The sequence below is a fragment of the Schistocerca piceifrons genome, chromosome 5 (genome assembly GCF_021461385.2).
Source record: "Schistocerca piceifrons isolate TAMUIC-IGC-003096 chromosome 5, iqSchPice1.1, whole genome shotgun sequence".
In the NCBI taxonomy this organism is placed as follows: Eukaryota; Metazoa; Arthropoda; class Insecta; order Orthoptera; family Acrididae; genus Schistocerca; species Schistocerca piceifrons.
Genome location: NC_060142.1, coordinates 64,555,404 through 64,573,428, shown reverse-complemented (window position 1 = coordinate 64,573,428; position 18,025 = coordinate 64,555,404). Strand labels below are relative to the sequence as shown.

The following is an 18,025-nucleotide window of genomic DNA, read 5'->3' as shown; positions in this document are numbered from 1 at the left end:
TTTTACAGTTTCTAACACACAATTCAACAAAACCTGTTGTTTACAATTACACAGAATTGGCATATGATTAGTGCGACTTCTAAGTGTTCAGATAGACAGTAAGCTGTTGTGGAAAGCCCATGTTCAGAATCTTGTTCACAGGCTAATTACTGCCACTTTTACAATCAGAACAGAATCTGAAGTAACTGATAGTTTGACACAAAAAGTAGTCTGCTTATATTCATTTGCTTATGATGTATGATTTTATATTTTGGGGTAACTCTCCACATTCTGAAGGAGTATTTCTGGCTCAGAAATGAGTGTATTAATTCTCAATTGCATTTATATATACTTACACCTTGTCATCTTTTTAAAATTCTTAAACATTTTATTTTATCTATTATTACTTTTCTGTTGAAATTTCATGTACTGACACATTCCATGACCATGGAGATTTGCTCCTCAGTTTGGACCTAAGGAACCAGTTGTGTAAAATAAATAATTAAAAATCTCCAAAGGTTATTCATGCAATTACAAGAAAATGGTTTGGTGTTCAATCCCTCTGAATGCATCTTTGGAGTAAAAGGAGTTTGTGTGTATCTGGTATTTGATCACAGCACAAGGGATACAACCACTGTAAAGCAGTCTAGACACAATCTTCTCATTTCCATAAATTACCACAGCATATGAATTAAGATAATTATTTGGTTTAAAGAATTTATATTGGAGAATTGTTTGGAATCATGCTTCCAGTGATGAACCACTCAATGAGTTTCTGAAAGGTTCTCTGATGCCAGGAGACAACAGAAGTATATGATCTAGGCACATGCTGCCTTTCTGAAACTAAAGACCACAGTTCCAAGAGCAGTACACATAGCTCATCTCTCAACATTAAGGCTTTTATGATGGATGCATTGTCAGACTGCAATTGGAGTTTTTCCCTGTAACAGACCAATAATCTACTGGTGGTCCCTTACATTCTTTTATCAGAAACTGTCATCTTCAGAGAGGAACTGTTCAATGTATGATCAAGACCTGTATGCAGACTATGCATCTGCCAAGAAGTCTGACACATGCTTGAAGAAAGATATGTCACTTTTTATCAACCACAACTCACTAACATTTGTCCTAGATGCCAGAGAAAAATAGTCCCCACATCAAGTACGACAGTTAAAGTTAATCTCACAATTTAAAACAGCCATCTAGTGTATTAACAGTGAACAAAATGTGCCACCAGACACCTTTCTCACAATGATGTCATAACAAAAGAATTGTATTTTCAAGCTCTTGCACATGTTCAAGATATATATGATGAAATAAAGTCATTCCTCTTTATTATGTCTAGTCTGCAACTATGACACTTCAAAATCTCACACACAGGCTCTGAATTGTTTCACAACATTTCAAAATTGGACAGATATCTTTCTCTGTGCCAGGCCAGACAAGCTGTGACACTTCTGTTGAAACCTACATGGGTTGTATGAAAATCCATATAACCCATGTAGGTTTTGACAGAAGTTCACAGCTTGTCTGGCCTAGCACAGAGAGAGACTTCAAAAGCTTTGTTCATCAGCATAATACTTTCCAATGAAACAAGATGAGCCATCATGTTTCAGTTCCTGTATCCACATTCTGAGCATGTGCAAACTGCCATCACTGGACCACTCGTACCACCTGAAGGATATCTGTTTGAAAGTAGTTGACTGTTTTTCACATTTCCCCGAATTCCTTCCAATTGAGACACACTACTGCAAAAACAGTTACTGAAGCCTTCTTCCACAAAGTGACTATGCTATTTGCTGTACCACTTCACATCACAATAGACCAATGTAGACAGATTGGACCCAGCTATTTACAGATCTTGGGACTCTAATTGGTATGTAATCCAATTAAAATTACTTTGTGATCAATGTTTTAGTGAGTTGAGTGGTGAGGCCACATGCCAGCCAACTGTAGTTCTTTCTTGAACACCACACGTTCACAGTGTTGCCTGTTTTGTACATATGTTCAGCAACTTGTGAAGCATAGCTGACTGGATGCTGACAATGCTGCCCACCGCCACTGTAACCTGTCAGTCACAAAGTAATTTTAATTGGAGTACAGTCAGAATTTGGGCAACAACTTACCACCTCCCAGTCACTGGATTAGTGAATTGCCTATGTAATCAACTAAAGACTGTCCTAAGACACCATGTCTCTTGACACTGGATACAAAATTTACCTATTGTCTTGCTAGGTTTGCAAATCTCTCTCAAAGAAGACCGCAGCACTATAATGGGTGAAGTTGTCTATGGACAAACACTACACCTGACTGGAGACTTATTCTCTGTTACATCATACAATTCTATCAAAGTGTCATACTTTGTCTAGCTGTTATGGTATGATATCTGAAAGCTATGGTCACCTACAACAAAGAAAAATTATGTAAAACAGCTGTTTATCTTCCAAGACCTGCACACATGAGATACAGCTTTTGTTCATCATGATGCTATTCAAAAGTAACTAAGTCACTGTATGATGACCCAGTCTCCATGATTGAGTTTTTGGTGTTGATTCTACATGGAACTTTACCTCAATGTCCACTGACAGACTAAAGCAAGACTTCACAGCAGCAGAACTGTGACTTACAAGACCAAAACTGCAATAAGGACTTCACCTAAATCCAACGAAGCTTTTTTTCTACATGACAAACTTGTAGCAGTATTCATTGTAATGCTGCACAACATGTGGTAATGCACTGTAGACAGGACACAGTACTTACAGATGCAGATAAATATTTTCTCTGAATGACATCACTTTAATCATGTAAATATTAAGCTCCCAACAGTAGATAAACAGCAGCTATGCAGTATAATTGAAGAGGTAACAGCTTTTTCCCCTATTTACTCAATTAAATGTAGCTGTAATATGCATGAATGGCATTAAACAGTATAGGGATAATTGTCTGTTCATACAGTATACAGATTAAGCTTCTATGATAGTCTTCCCTTTTGTTGATGTATACCCTGACTCATTTGACACCATGAATGAATTAATGTGTGAATGAAACGAGGTCAAACATTCTTTTTGGAGAAAACATGTAAAAATAGACTTAGCAGGGGCAAAAGGGAACTAAAAATAAAATGATTGCATTTTCTCACACATTGGTATAACTGAACACAAACCCAACTGTGCTATTTCAGTTTAGAACTTCTACATCATAGACTAATAAGAAATTACAGATTTAGTTTTTGAGAATTAATTGAAGAATGTGGAAGTGTTCCAGTTCAATTTAGCGTCAAATTCAGAAACCTAGAAAATGAATGTCGTCACTGACAAACAACAAGGGGCATTTTTTTAACAAATGTATTTGTGCAAATAGCAAAAAATAATATAAATAAAAAGGAAACAAAAGAAAAGAAAATGTCAAATGATAGACTGAGGCAGTGGCATTAGTAAGCAACACAATTATGCACTAGTAAGACTAATGATAACATTATCATTGTTGAGATTCAAGTCCCAACAGACAGCAGCATAAAAGCAGAATAAAACCAGAAAACTGACACAATCTCCATGGGAGTGTTAAAAATGAAACATCCGTTGGCTCCAACAATTTACAACCATACTCTCAACTTCAATATAACCGAGACCTCAGACTATGCTACTGATCAGTTTGTCAACGTAATTTATTTATTTATTTTACAGAAATGTATTTCTTTGGTGTTGCAAACTTTGGCATCACTAGCCAAAGCAGAATGATAGTATTGTTGCTTCAGTACAGTTGCCATCTCCACTAGAACTATATAGGAGTGGTAAATAATTACAAAAGAAGAACTAAATGATATACTGTAAACAAGACAATGTACCATTTAATTCTTTTTTAGTATTTGTTTACTGCACCTGTATAGTTCTAGAGGAGATGATGAGTATGCAGAAGTATCACAAGAAACATCTGCAACTGAAACATACAATTAAAAGTAATGAAGACACCGTCTATACAAAATATGATTTCAAGTTTCATGGAATATAATGACAGATTGTGGCTTTCATTAGACCTGAGACAGCTAATACAGAGAAGGCTAGAGTTCATAAAATATGACAAACTGTGTTGAATTAAATAAAAACTTTTCTGAAATGTCTCCAAGGGAAACACAGAACATGCAATGAAGATAATAGAAAAAAACTGAGTTGGACACAGAACAATATTCCATAATAGTCGTCAGCTCATTCAGTGACGTAGGAAACATAAGAAGTGTAAACAACTTGGCAACTACACTACTGGCCATTAAAATTGCTACACCAAGAAGAAATGCAGATGATAAACGAGTATTCATTGGACACATATATTTACTAGAAGTGACATGTGATTACATTTTCATGCAATCTGGGTGCATAGATCCTGAGAAATCAGTATCCAGAACAACCAACTCTGGCCATAATAATGGCCTTAATACGCCTGCGCATTTAGTCAAACAGAGCTTGGATGGCATGTACAGGTACAGCTGCCCATGCAGCTTTAACATGATACCACAGTTCATCAAGAGTAGTGACTGGCGTATTGTGATAAGCCAGTTGCTCGGCCACCATTGACCAGACGTTTTCAGTTGGTGAGAGATATGGAGAATGTGCTGGCCAGGGCAGCAGTTGAACATTTTCTGTATCCAGAAAGGCCCGTACAGAACCTGCAACATGCGGTCGTGCATTATCCTGCAGAAATGTCGGGTTTCGCAGGGATCAAATGAAAGGTAGAGCCACGGGTCGTAACACATCTGAAATGTAATGTCCACTGTTCAAAGTGCCGTCAATGCAAACAAGAGGTGAACGACACATGTAACCAGTGGCACCCCATACCATCATGCAGTGTGATACGCCAGTATGGCAATTATGAATACACGCTTCCAATGTGCGTTCACCGCGATGTTGCCAAACATGAATGCGACCAAAATGATGCTGTAAACAGAGCCTGGATTCATCCAAAAAAATGACGTTTTGCCATTCGTGCACCCAGGTTCGTCGTTGAGTACACCATCGCAGGCGCTCCTGTCTTTGATGAGCGTCAAGGGTAACGGCAGCCATGGTCTCCGAGCAGATAGTCCATGCTGCTGCAAACATCGTCGAACTGTTCGTGCAGATGGTTGTTGTCTTGCAAACGACCCCATCTATTGACCCAGGGATCAAGACGTGGCTGCACGATCCGTTACAGCAATGCAGATAAGATGCCTGTCATCTAGACTGCTAGTGATACGAGGCCGTTGGGATCCAGCACGGCATTCCGTATTACCCTCCTGAACCCATTGATTCCATATTCTGCTAACAGTCATTGGATCTCGACCAACGCGAGCAGCAATGTCGCTATAAGATAAACCATAATCACGATAGGCTACAATCCGACCTTTATCAAAGTCAGAAACGTGATGGTACACATTTCTCCTCCTTACACAACAACGTTTCACCAGGCAATGCCGGTCAACTGCTGTTTGTGTGTGAGAAATTGGTTGGAAACTTTCCTCATGTCAGCACGTTGTAGGTGTCGCCACCAGCGCCAACCTTGAGTGAATGCTCTGAAAGCCTAATCATTTGAATATCAAAGCATCTTCTTCCTGTCGATTAAATTTTGTGTCTGCAGCACGTCATCTTCGTGGTGTAGCAATTTTAATGGCCAGTAGTGTATAACATTGTATCAGTGGCAGTTTTCTCATACGGGTCAAGCCACAGATTAGTCTGTCACCATAACCAGGTTGTTTTGCTTTCACATTCAATGGCTTCACCAACTCACCTTCCAACCTAACCTAGACCTCATGCTAAGCTACATATAACTCTGTCATCACAACAAGGTTTTTTTTCTTTCACATATGTTGTCTTTGTGAACTATACAAACTGTAAAAATACAAACCAAACCGTCACATTACTGGTCAAAGCTGTTGACTAATATCAAATATATATCTTGCCCCACCAAAAATAATGATCACAAATTCCCACTCTGTCTGGGAACACAGATTTTGAGAAAGTTCTTGATTCAGTTTCAACAATACCTGCACTGACAGCCTTCAATAAACAATACTGTGATTCAACATACATTAGTATGCTGAACAATATGTATGTCAATACAACAGCTTCCATTAGACTTCATCAAGACATTGATAATTTAAGAATGAAAATAAGTATCTTAAACAAGGAAATCCCATACTACCAAAATTATTATCAGTAGTCCTAGAGGAAGTTTCCTAGGCCTTAAACTGGGAAAAATAAATGACTACATGTCAATGGCGCAAATCTGGGACACCTGTATTCTACAGATGATATTACACTTTTGCATCTATGTCCATACTTCTCAAGTAGAGGAGGCATACTTTAGTGCTCCTATCTTGTTTCATGACAAAAAATAAAAATACCTACAGCCGTCCTTTATTTTGTTTTGTCGCTACCATTTTTGACGCTTCATTGCGTCACCTTCAGGCTGTTTTGATGTGGTACAGATTGATATGATCCCCATGCATAACCAAGTTTTACCCACAACTGAGCCTCTGGGGTCATTCCATTCCATGTCCCTACTAATTGTTAGAAATGGCTTTAATGGCTCTGAGCACTATGGGACTCAACTTCTGACGTTATCAGTCCCCTAGAACTTAGAACTACTTAAACCTAATTAACCTAAGGACATCACACACATTCATGCCCGAGGCAGGATTCGAACCTAGTGGTCGCGTGATTCCAGACTGTAGTGCCTAGAACCGCTCGGCCACTCCGGCCGGCACAAATTGTTACACCCAGGTATTTGTAAGAATTGGTTGATCCCAACTGTGACTCACTGATATTATACAAATGAACGATTTTCACTGATATTATATTTTGATAAGAGCACAATATTGCATTTCTGAACATTTAATGCAAGTTGACAATCTTCGCACCACTTTGAAAGCTTATCAAAATCTTACTGAATATTTATGCCACCTCTTTCAGACGTAACTTTAGTATAGATAAGTGCATCATCTGCAAAAGGTCTGAGTTTACTATTAAATTGCCCACAAGATCATTCATATACAACACGAACAGCATGGATCCCAACACACTTCACTGGGGCACACTCGAAGTTACTCCTACATCAGATGATGACTGTCCATCCAAGATAACATGCTGCATCCTCCCTAACAAAAAGTCTTCAATTCAGTAACAAATTTCACCTGATGATGCCCCATATGATTGAACTTTTGACAATAAGCATAGATGTGGTATTGAGTCAAATGCTTTTAAGAAATCAAAAAATACTGCATCAATATAACTGCTTTGATATAAAGCTTTCAGTACATTGTGAGAAAAGTGCAAGTTGGGTTTCACATGATAGATGTATCCAGAATCCATGATGATTGCCATGGAGGAGGTCATTCTGTTCTAGACACAGCACTATGTTTGAGATCAGTAGTTTCGTGGATCACTTCTACTATCCTTCTTGCAGAGGAGTGTGACATGTGCTTTCTTCCAACTACTAGGCACAATTTTTTGTTTGAGGGATCTGACACATCATTGTTAGAAGAGGAGTAATCTTAGCTGCAAATTCAGTATAGAAACTGACAGGATCCTTTCAGGTCCTGGAGCTACTACAGATTTTACTCACCATTTCAGTGGTATGCGGATTAAACTGGTACAATTGAGCTTTGTTTTCCTTTGCAAAAGAACATTTGAAAACAGGGTTAAACATTTCAGCTTTTGCTTTGCTAACCTCAATTTCAATTCCTGTCTGATTATTAGGGCAAGACACTAACTTTGGTGCCCCTAACTGCCCTTATATACGACCAGAATTTCTTTGGGTTTTGTGAAAGATTGTTTGACAATATTCTGCTAGGGTAGTCGATGAGGGCTTCACGCATGGCTCTCTTGACAGTCAAACGTGTTTCATTTAGCGTCTCTCAATCTATATTCCTGTGCTTTGTTTTACCAATATTATGCAGTAGTATGTTTCTTTAGAATTTCTTCACAGTGAGAATATACCATGGAGGGTCTCTCCCATTATGAACTGTTATACTAACTTCATATTTATCCAGTGCATGGTCAACTAGATACTTTTAAAGCTGAACCACAGTTCCTCTACATGCTCTTGCCATGTGCTGAATGACGTGACACTATCCATTTCTTAGCTGGTTTATTGAACATATATATTTTTCTGTTTGTTTTAGTCGACCTCTGTACTTTGGTAATCATTACTGCCACAACCGCATCATGGTCACTGACACCAGTTTCAATGTGGGCATCCCCAAAGAGGTCAGGTCTGTTTGTTGCCACTACAGCCAATATATTTCCATCATGAGTGGGATTCTGAACTATCTGTTCTACGTAGTTTTCAGAGAAGGCATTTAGTAATGCTTCACAGGATGTCTTATCACACCCACCACTAACAAAACTGTAATTTTCTCAACTGATCTTTGGATGATTAAATTCTCCATTGATGATTACAGTATGACTGGGTAACTTATGTACAAGCAAACTGAGGTTTTATCTAAAGTTTTTGGTCACACCAGGAGATATGATGGGCGATAGAAGGGTCCAGTTACCACATTATGCCCTGCCCCAATACCGAGCCTTGCCCAAACAGTCTCACATGGAGCTTCTATTTCCATCTCGGTGGATTTGAGTTTCTTGTCTACCATGACAAATAAACCACCTGCGTTTCACATTAATTTTCTCCACAAATCTCGGTGCTACCAATTTCAGGTTTCAGCCAGAAGGAAAAACTTTTTCAGTTTGTTTTCAAATTTTACTTGCTGTTTGTCAGAAATTTTATATCACTGGGCAAGTCTAAAATTTTGTCTGCAGTGTTGTGCACCCCTTTTCATGCTAAACACAACCTTAATGTGGAGTAATATACTATATCATTTTTTGTTCTGGTATTGTAATTATGTACGTCACTGTTCCTTTTGAACTGTAGTGGATTATTTACACCAGACTTCATAAGGTTGTGAAGCAGTAGTCAATATGACCAACTTCTGAAGCATACGTCTACAATATGATATTCAGAGTACACCACATACCCTGTATTATTCTTACAGCATGTTTTTGAGTAATGAAGACTTTCTTTCTTAAAGATGAGTTACCCCAGAAGATTATTCCCTAAGACAAAATTGAATGAAAATAAGCAAAATATGCCAGTGTCCTACTTTGTTTTTCCTCAAGATTTACAATGATTAGTGTGAATGTGCCTGAACTACATCTAAAATTTTTTGAACTTTTCACCCTATTTCTTATTTCCTCATAATGTGATACACTTGTGTGACCTTACCCCCAGTATGATACAACGGAACAACGAGATATTGTCAATACACAAGATTGAGGACACCAGAACACAGACTGGCAAAGTGTGCAATAATTTTCAAATTTAATCAGTCTGGTTTTGTATGCCTTTGCAAGCATACACTCTCACACTGGTTTGATTTAAGAGCAATAAAAACAGTTTTCATAGTTTATATCAGTTAGTGCTTCATTCTACACAAGTCTTGCAATGGATTGCCTACACACTTATCACTGGTGTAATACCTCTACATGTGCAGAACTGAATGTATTGTGTGTATTTAAAACAGAGAGGGAGAAAATTTGCAGAAGACAAGTCAATGACAATCCTATAAATTACAAAATTAATGATGAAGGAAACGTTCAACATATGATGATTCCCAGTGAGCAATATTGATATGTGTGTTTTGAGAATTGCTAGGACAGACTGGGTAATGAACAAGTTTATCAGGGGCAAAAATGAGTGGAAAACATAAACCTGAGTGTAACAAAATTGAAATGTTGCTGGGTGGAACATTGATGGTACATGATATACCAAAATAATGGAAACTCTGGGCTGGAATAACAATGTGGAAATGATACATTGCTACTCATAGATGTGTTGAGTTGTAGACAGGTACAATGAAAATAATACCACAAATATATAAGCTTTTGGACAAATTCCTTCCTCGCACTCTCATGCAACAACTCAGCAGATATACGGATGTACATTGCTGAACACTGTAATGCACCACGAAGTCTGCTTTAAACCACAGAGACTGCCACATGGCCAATGATAATGTCAGAGGGGATAACGGAAGGGTCCGATTCCAACCCTGTGCTTTGACCAATGACATCACCATTATGGTGGAAACGACCATTCACAGCAACTCCCATACCGCTCCTATGACACCATCACTTAAACATGACAACAAACACGAAAATAGATCTAAAAACCACCAAACAGATATTTCTCCAAAAATACAATGAAACTAACGGGATACACACGGGAAATTGGGGGTTTTTGGGTGGGGAAAAACTAAATATAAACACACGCCACTACACCAAACGAAAAAAAAAACTAAAATAACAAGACCCCACAACCTTCCCAAATTCCACTACACACAAAATCCAATGGAATCGATGACTTCCCTTGATCTATATAGGTCAACAGAAACAACCAATACCACATAAATCTCAAAAATTTCACCACCAACACACTTAATCCTAACAAAAAAACCACCCATAGAAAATCAAAATCGGAATCGAACACTTCCCTTGACCTATATAGGTCAACAGAAACTAACGATACCAAACCAGCCATAGCCACAACCACGCCTTGCAATCAAACACTTCCCTAAAGTCATGTAAGTCAACAACAAAGCAGATTATTCTTTGTGGTGATTTCAATATTAATCTTCTAGTTGAAAGTCAACAAAAAAGGCAATTTTTGGACATATTAAAGAGTTTCAACATGTCACCACACATAAACAATTCAACTAGAATAACAAACACCTCCAATAGCCTCATAGATAACATTTTCTCAAATATGTCAGAAACTGACATAGAGGTAACAAACATAGATTTAGGATTGTCTGACCACAATGCTCTCACCATTGAAATCCCTTTAACGTCGAAGGAAGATAAAGGTGTAAATAATATTTACAAAAGAAACTTCTCTGTGGACAGCTGTAATCAGTTCATAAGTATCTTAGAAAATGAAAATTGGTTAGATGTTATGAAACAGTCAAGTACAGATGAGGCATATAGTGTATTTGCATCGATTTATATGATGAACTTTGAGATGTGTTTTCCAAAGAAATTGACCAGAATCAAGTCCACTGGATACGTAAAATCAAGTTCATGGATGACTCTTGGAATTAAGAAATCATGTGAAAACATGAAAAAACTGAATTCAGAGTTGAGGGAGTGTACAAATATTGATTTTATAGAATATGTAAAGAGGTATAGGAAAATATACCGCAGAGTAATTGCAAATGCAAAGTTATTAAGTAATAATATGGAAATAAAACAGTCCAGAAATAAAACTAAAATAGCATGGGAAATTGTGAGAAAAGAAACCGGGGTACCTACCAAAGACAAGGAAATTATTCTAAAAGATGAGGAGAATAAAATGGTAGATAAATATGCCATACCTAATTATATAAATAATTACTTTTTAAATGTACCCCAGACATTAAGCAGGAATCTTGGGGAGCAGATTAAGATTGAAGCACCCAAGGCAGCCAGCAGTATGATGGCACTTCCAACAAACGAAAAGGAAGTTTTAAAAGTGATTAAAAGTCTGAAGTCCAAGATGTCAGCTGGAGTAGATGAGGTGCCAATAATATTAGTAAAGAAAACAGCTAATCAGATAGCGAAACCATTGGCGCACATAGCAAACTTGTCAATGGCTGAGGGCGTGTTTCCACAAAAACTGAAAATTTCTAAAGTCATTCCCCTGTTAAAAAAGGGTGATAAACTTAAAATAGAAAACTACAGATCTGTCTCACTCCTCTCAACTTTCTCTAAAGTTTTAGAGATACTAATGAAATATAGAGTCACACATTATCTTAATATGCACAACCTGATAAACGGTAATCAGCATGGATTTCAAGCTGGGAGAAGTACCAAAACAGCTGTACTAGAATACACAAAAGAAATAATCACTAAATTGGAAGAGGGAAATAGTGTAGTTGGGATAAATCTAGATTTGTCAAAAGCCTTTGACACTGTTGACCACAGCATACTTTTGAAAAAGCTTGAAGCTATAGGTATCAGAGGACCGGTAAAAAAGTGGTTTGAGTCTTATCTGGAAAAGAGGATGCAGGTGGTTGAAATTACAGCACCAAATATTAATCAAAAAATTAAACTAAGATCAGATCCAAGGGAGGTCACAGTAGGAGTACCCCAAGGAAGTGTATTAGGCCCCTTGCTGTTCCTCATTTACATTAATGATATTCAGGTGTCAGAGAGAAAAGCTAGAATCATGTTATTTGCTGATGATACTAGTTTAATAGTTAGTGATACGAAGCAGTCATTGCACAGTACTGTGAACCATGTTCTACAAGATATACAAAAATGGTTTAGTGCTAACAAGCTAACACTGAATGCAAAAAAAACTAATTATGTGCAATATGGAAAAATAAGTGATCAGGACGACCTGAATCCCACCATGGAGGGCAAACAACTTGAAAGAGTACAGTGTGCAAAATTCCTGGGTATGCACATTGATGAGAAGATTAATTGGAAGGACCATGTGGTGAACTTAGCACTAAAACTAAATTCAGCATGTTTTGTGCTTAGAATAATTTCAAGAGTTTGTAGTAATGACTGTACCAGATTAGTATATTTTGGCTATTTTCAGTCCATTGCATCCTATGGGATAGTATTCTGGGAAAAAACAAATTGTCGTCTAAATGAGATTTTCAAATTACAAAAACGTGCTATTCGGATAATGACCCACAGCCCACCTCAAACACATTGTAGGCCCCTTTTTAAAGCATTGAAGATTTTAACAATTCCATCATTATACATTCTGAAATGTCTGTTGGTGATCAAAAGAAATCAGGACAAAATGAAAGACAATACAGACTTCCATAATTACGATACACGGCAATGTAAAGATCTCCACATTCAAGTTGTAACAAGGACCCGAAGCCAGAAACATGTATGTAATCAAGGCATCAAACTTTTTAATGCACTACCAAAACATATCAAAGAGCTGGAAAACGAGGATAAATTTAAAACTGCTCTAAAGAACCACATGCTTGACAAATGCTATTACAGCATAAGCAAATATCTTTGCGCAACTGTATAAAATATATGTTTAAGTTAATGTGACAAATGAAATTACATCAGTGCATAATAAATTATGTTATAAAAACACTTATTAGTTGTATATTGTATTAAACATAAGATAGATTAATATGAATTCAGCACAGATACAAATTTTGTAAAGATATTATATAGTTGTTAAAATGTACCCTGACAAATCCTATATCACAAATGTGATCATTGGGATGATAATAAATAAATAAATAAAATACCAAATCACCAATACAAACAACCAAACAACTCACAAACACCCCACCAATCATTTAACAAAAAACATCAACTCACCACTAAAAAGCTCCGGCGCAGCCATCTAGGTCAGACACCACAATTTCTCTCTGACTCTCTCCCTCTCCCTCTCCCCCTCTCTCTCTCTCTCTCTCTCTCACACACACACACACACACACACACACACACACACACACACACACACACACACACACACACACACACAAACAAACAAAAACATACAAACCAACAAAAACAAAAAAAAACACAACCAAATAAAACTCCCACCCCACCCACAACCCAACCCAACCCCCCAAAAAAATAAAAGACCCATAAACCAAGAAAAACAAAAAAAATCACACTCTACAACTGTAACAAAAAAATCCTCTACACAAAATAAAAAAAACCTCCCCTCCCTACATCTCTGTACAAACTTCACCAACAACTAAACACAACCCCTCCCCCCAGCCCCCTCCCCAAGCCACCATCCCCCCACCCAACACCTAACTAACCCACAACCTTCAAGCCTATACATCCTACTAATCACCCTTAAAAAAACCTTAAAAATACAATAGCCCTCAGGGACGCTCTTCTGCCAACAGTCCTTATCTAGATGAGACTGAAGGTTAGAAGAGCGCCTCTTCCCCTCCCAATCACTGCCTTAACTGCCTTCCAAAACCCCTCTATAGTATTCATACAGGCCCCCATCTCATAATTCTTAAACTCAACACTGTGGTTCACTACTAAATGATTGTACCCCTGCTGACCCAACTGCCTATAAGAAGAATATGTGTCTGAAACTATAGTGGTAGCCTCTTCAATAAAATCCTCAATCTATCCCACTAATTCCCTTTTTGTCCGGTTCTCCAAAACCTAAATATCCATTCTGAAAACCCACCCCTCCATACCACAGCCCCCCACACCCATAAGCCAACCGAAGACTTACCCCCTCGCATACTTTCTCTTCCCAAACTGTGACTCATCAATCTCCACAACAACACCAGGTCCACCCAACCTATCACTGTACTTAATATATTCAGAACACATCTCACGACAATAAGAATACCACTCAAGCACCGTTCTCACACTCACACCCACCTCATGTGGACAGAAACTGTGAGAGGCTTTATGACAAAAATGATACGTCACTAACACAATTTCTCACATGCCCAACCAAGACCCTCGAACTAGGAACCTCGCCTAATGGAGCGCCATAAGTTATCCTTACGACATCTCCACATATAGCCGTCCCTGGTCTGAGATGCCGGAACTTTAGTAAGTCTTATTTATTCACGACACACTGAACACTTCACAATATCTGAAGAAATTTTATTAGAGAGAACGCACTGTACCCCATCATCGCTAACAACCGAAAACTGTTCATATCCATACCTACCACAGGCATAAACAAAGTAATTTTCCAAAATTCACACACGACGAACGGAAAAAACTACAATAATGTCAACATAACAAAACCAAAATTGTTAACTAACTGACAAATATTTTGCTGAAAGCACAGTCACCACCGAAACAACACACGTGCAATGCTATCACACAAATGAACCCCATATGCCACATAACACACTACCCATAAACACACCACCAGAGAGAACCACAGACTGCAACAATACGCCACCTATAAACATGCCACACACAAACAAAACCACAAACATCACATAATGCACAACACACCACCAGTGAGCACCAATGATCACATCAAAACGACACCTACAAACACGCCACTCTTGCAAACTAAACTCTGCGCCGCCCTGACATCAAACACCACAAGAGCCTTACATTGTGTGTCAAAGCCGATGGGTGGAATCGGACACTTCCATTGACCCGAACTGATTACTCCTGTTTTTGATACGTATAGCTTGAGACTGATGATTATTGATCTAGCTACCATGGATTAGGCCTATAAAATTGGTTCCTGTTTTTTGTATTTCTTGCATTGTGTTTCTTGGAATATGCCACAATTTCTTGGGATATCATTTCATAGTACTCCAATGTTATAGTTTGGTGTGAGATGGTGAAGGCAACTAATGTGACTGGGGGAAAACTGGGTGTGGTAACAGACTGATCTGTAACATAACCTGAGTCTAGCTTATTTGAAATGTTGGCTAGATTATGAGTTGGCAAAGCCAAGAAATGTGAATGTGAGAAAACTGATTGTGGTGATGGACTGATATGTAGCATAACAAAAGTCACAGGTTAGGATGAAATGTTACAGTTTAGTTGTGAAATGGCTTGTGACGAGAAAAACTGGCTATGGTGATGGACTGATCTGTAACGTAGCCCAATGATCTTTTGAAAACTTTATCAGGTATTTTCAATTATTCTAAGGTTGTGGTTATGCAGTATAACAACAGTACAGTTTAAAGTTTGTGGAACATTGTTTTATGTGTTAACATTCTGCACAATATAGTGTTCTTTGCTGTCACATAATTTTATACACTCAACATCATGATAATGTTTATGGAACACTATTTTCTCATTGGTTGTGTCTTCTTGTCCAATCAGCTGACTAATCATTCATTATTTTCACCTCCCATCATTCACTGTGCAGTTACCAACTGCATTATGCAACACAAAAGTGCCAACACCAACACAGTATGTGCATTTTTACCATTATTATTATATTTATCACACTGTTGAAAACCAAAGATTCTCTCAATTTTTTTTTAGATAACTCATTGGGTCCATAACGTTGTACTACAGGTGAAAATAATCTACATCTATGATATTTATTCTGGTCAGCATAGTCTCCAGTCCTCCTTCTTTTCACTTCCTGTCTTCACAATTTTTCTGTGCGTATGTGTGTGCCACCAATTACAATGACATCCAATAAAATGTAAACGAATAGCCACACATAAAATAGTACTTCTGATAGTCATCAAGTATGGTACTATCCTGTCTCCAATCAGTACTAAACGAGCTTCTCATTCAGGTCGTCAAGGGCCAATGGATGTCTACTGGCTGCTGTGTCATTCTATGCCTTCAAGTGTTATGCGGATGTGGTATGTAGAGGACTGTAAGCAGCACACCACTCTCCTAGCTGTTTTGCAGACTTTACTGACTGTCACATAACTCCTCAGTTGGCATCACGATGCTGCATGCACCCTATACCAGTCCTCCAACCAGGAACAAGTCCTTGCCAGTACGCAGGTACTCTGCATAGCAGTCAGCTACACTCACCACTCAGCTACAGAGGCATATCTCTACTCAGTTCTAAGTGTCAAAAACATTTAATCTAAAACAACAACATTTTCAGAAAACTGCATAAAATAGTCTGCAATGCTGTTATTGAATTGGATTTTCTTATTAATTCTATTTTATGCTGAACAGTCTCCTCACATCTCTAACTGTGTGTATTTTAATCTCTTACCAATATTTCCATTTCTTAAGTAAATTGACAAGTGGCAAATGGACACTTTTGAACTAGTTAACATGCCCTCACAGTGTGCTTTACTGAGTGAATCAATTTTTATGAGGAAGAGCATTCATGCATGAGTACTATGGTACATGTATTTACAGTATCTTATTTTTTAACTCAACTAAAATGTAGCTGGTTGGTTCTATATAGCTAAAAATAATTATTCGGACAAGATGTTCTGAAATATTTTGGGGAGAAAGTCTTGTCCATGACAGTAGGAGTATAGTTCACAAAGATTCATCGAAATGGGAGGGGAGGGGGGGGGGGCAATGTCTAAATACATTCTGTTAATGACAGAAAGGTCCAATCCAATGCCTTGACACCGGTATTCACGTGAAGCAGCTACTTGTACCCACAAAGTAGTAGCTCTACAGCTTTGTGGATGTGCTGCTCACCAACTCACATTAAAGAAAATGTGGTGAGCCAAAATCTCCAAGATGCAGTGGTAGCTATGCGGGCCTACATATCGTTGTTTTAAGCTGTAAAAATGTATTGCTCTCATGGTGCGACACTATCATTACACTCATATGGGCAACGGGTAATATTTAAATGGCACGTTCGACAGATTTAGTATGTTAATAGCGACATCAGAATACGCATTGGCTACAAACGTGGAGCGGAAGTCCTGTGTTACAACTCGTACTACGCAATGAAACTGTTACTGCAAACGTGTCTGTCGTTGTAGTTTGACGGCTGTATGACATCTAATTGGGATGCTAATGTTCTAAGTTTCAAATGAACCGCTAAAATCTATATATACAGCGTCAGCAATTGATTGATGTGTACTCCACAGTGTAGATTTTTCATTTCCCAAAACTGTTTCACTGATGAGAGTACAATATGTAATCGTTTACATCATTTGGGCTTAACAGTGGATTTCTGTTAGCAGTCACACATTACTTTCAACAAAATAAAATTACCGGCATTTTTCAAAGCACAACAAAACAAGACACAGTAAACATTACAAAGATTATAAGATATAAAGATATACGGGAAGATATATGCTGCTAAAATCTTTGAGATGCATTCGATTATGTAGAAAATGACTGTGAATAAAATTGCAGCCGTTGATACATTGATTTTGAGGAACACTCTGTCAATACATACAGTTTTACATAAGTAATTTATCCAAATACGAATACAGACAGATGATTTAACTTAGTAGCATCTTGCAGCTCATTTAGTTACAAAAGTTGCCGTTGATAAGGGTGACACAACGGAGTCACAGACTGTGTATGTTAGACTGTGACGGAGTGAAGATACAAAGCGCAGCATTTGTTACAATATGACTGTGTATTGGTAATTCCAAGTA

General features: G+C 37.9%; 1 protein-coding gene across 1 annotated transcript in view; it reads right to left on the bottom strand.

The window, feature by feature from the left end:
- LOC124798200 (coiled-coil domain-containing protein 112-like) overlaps positions 1-17,668 on the bottom strand; it is a 145,568-nt gene extending 127,900 nt beyond the window's left edge. The window contains exon 1 of the mRNA XM_047261501.1: positions 17,634-17,668. The gene's annotated coding sequence lies outside the window, so the exon portion shown is untranslated. The remainder of the gene's footprint in view (positions 1-17,633) is intronic.
- Between the last annotated feature and the right edge of the window lie 357 nt (positions 17,669-18,025).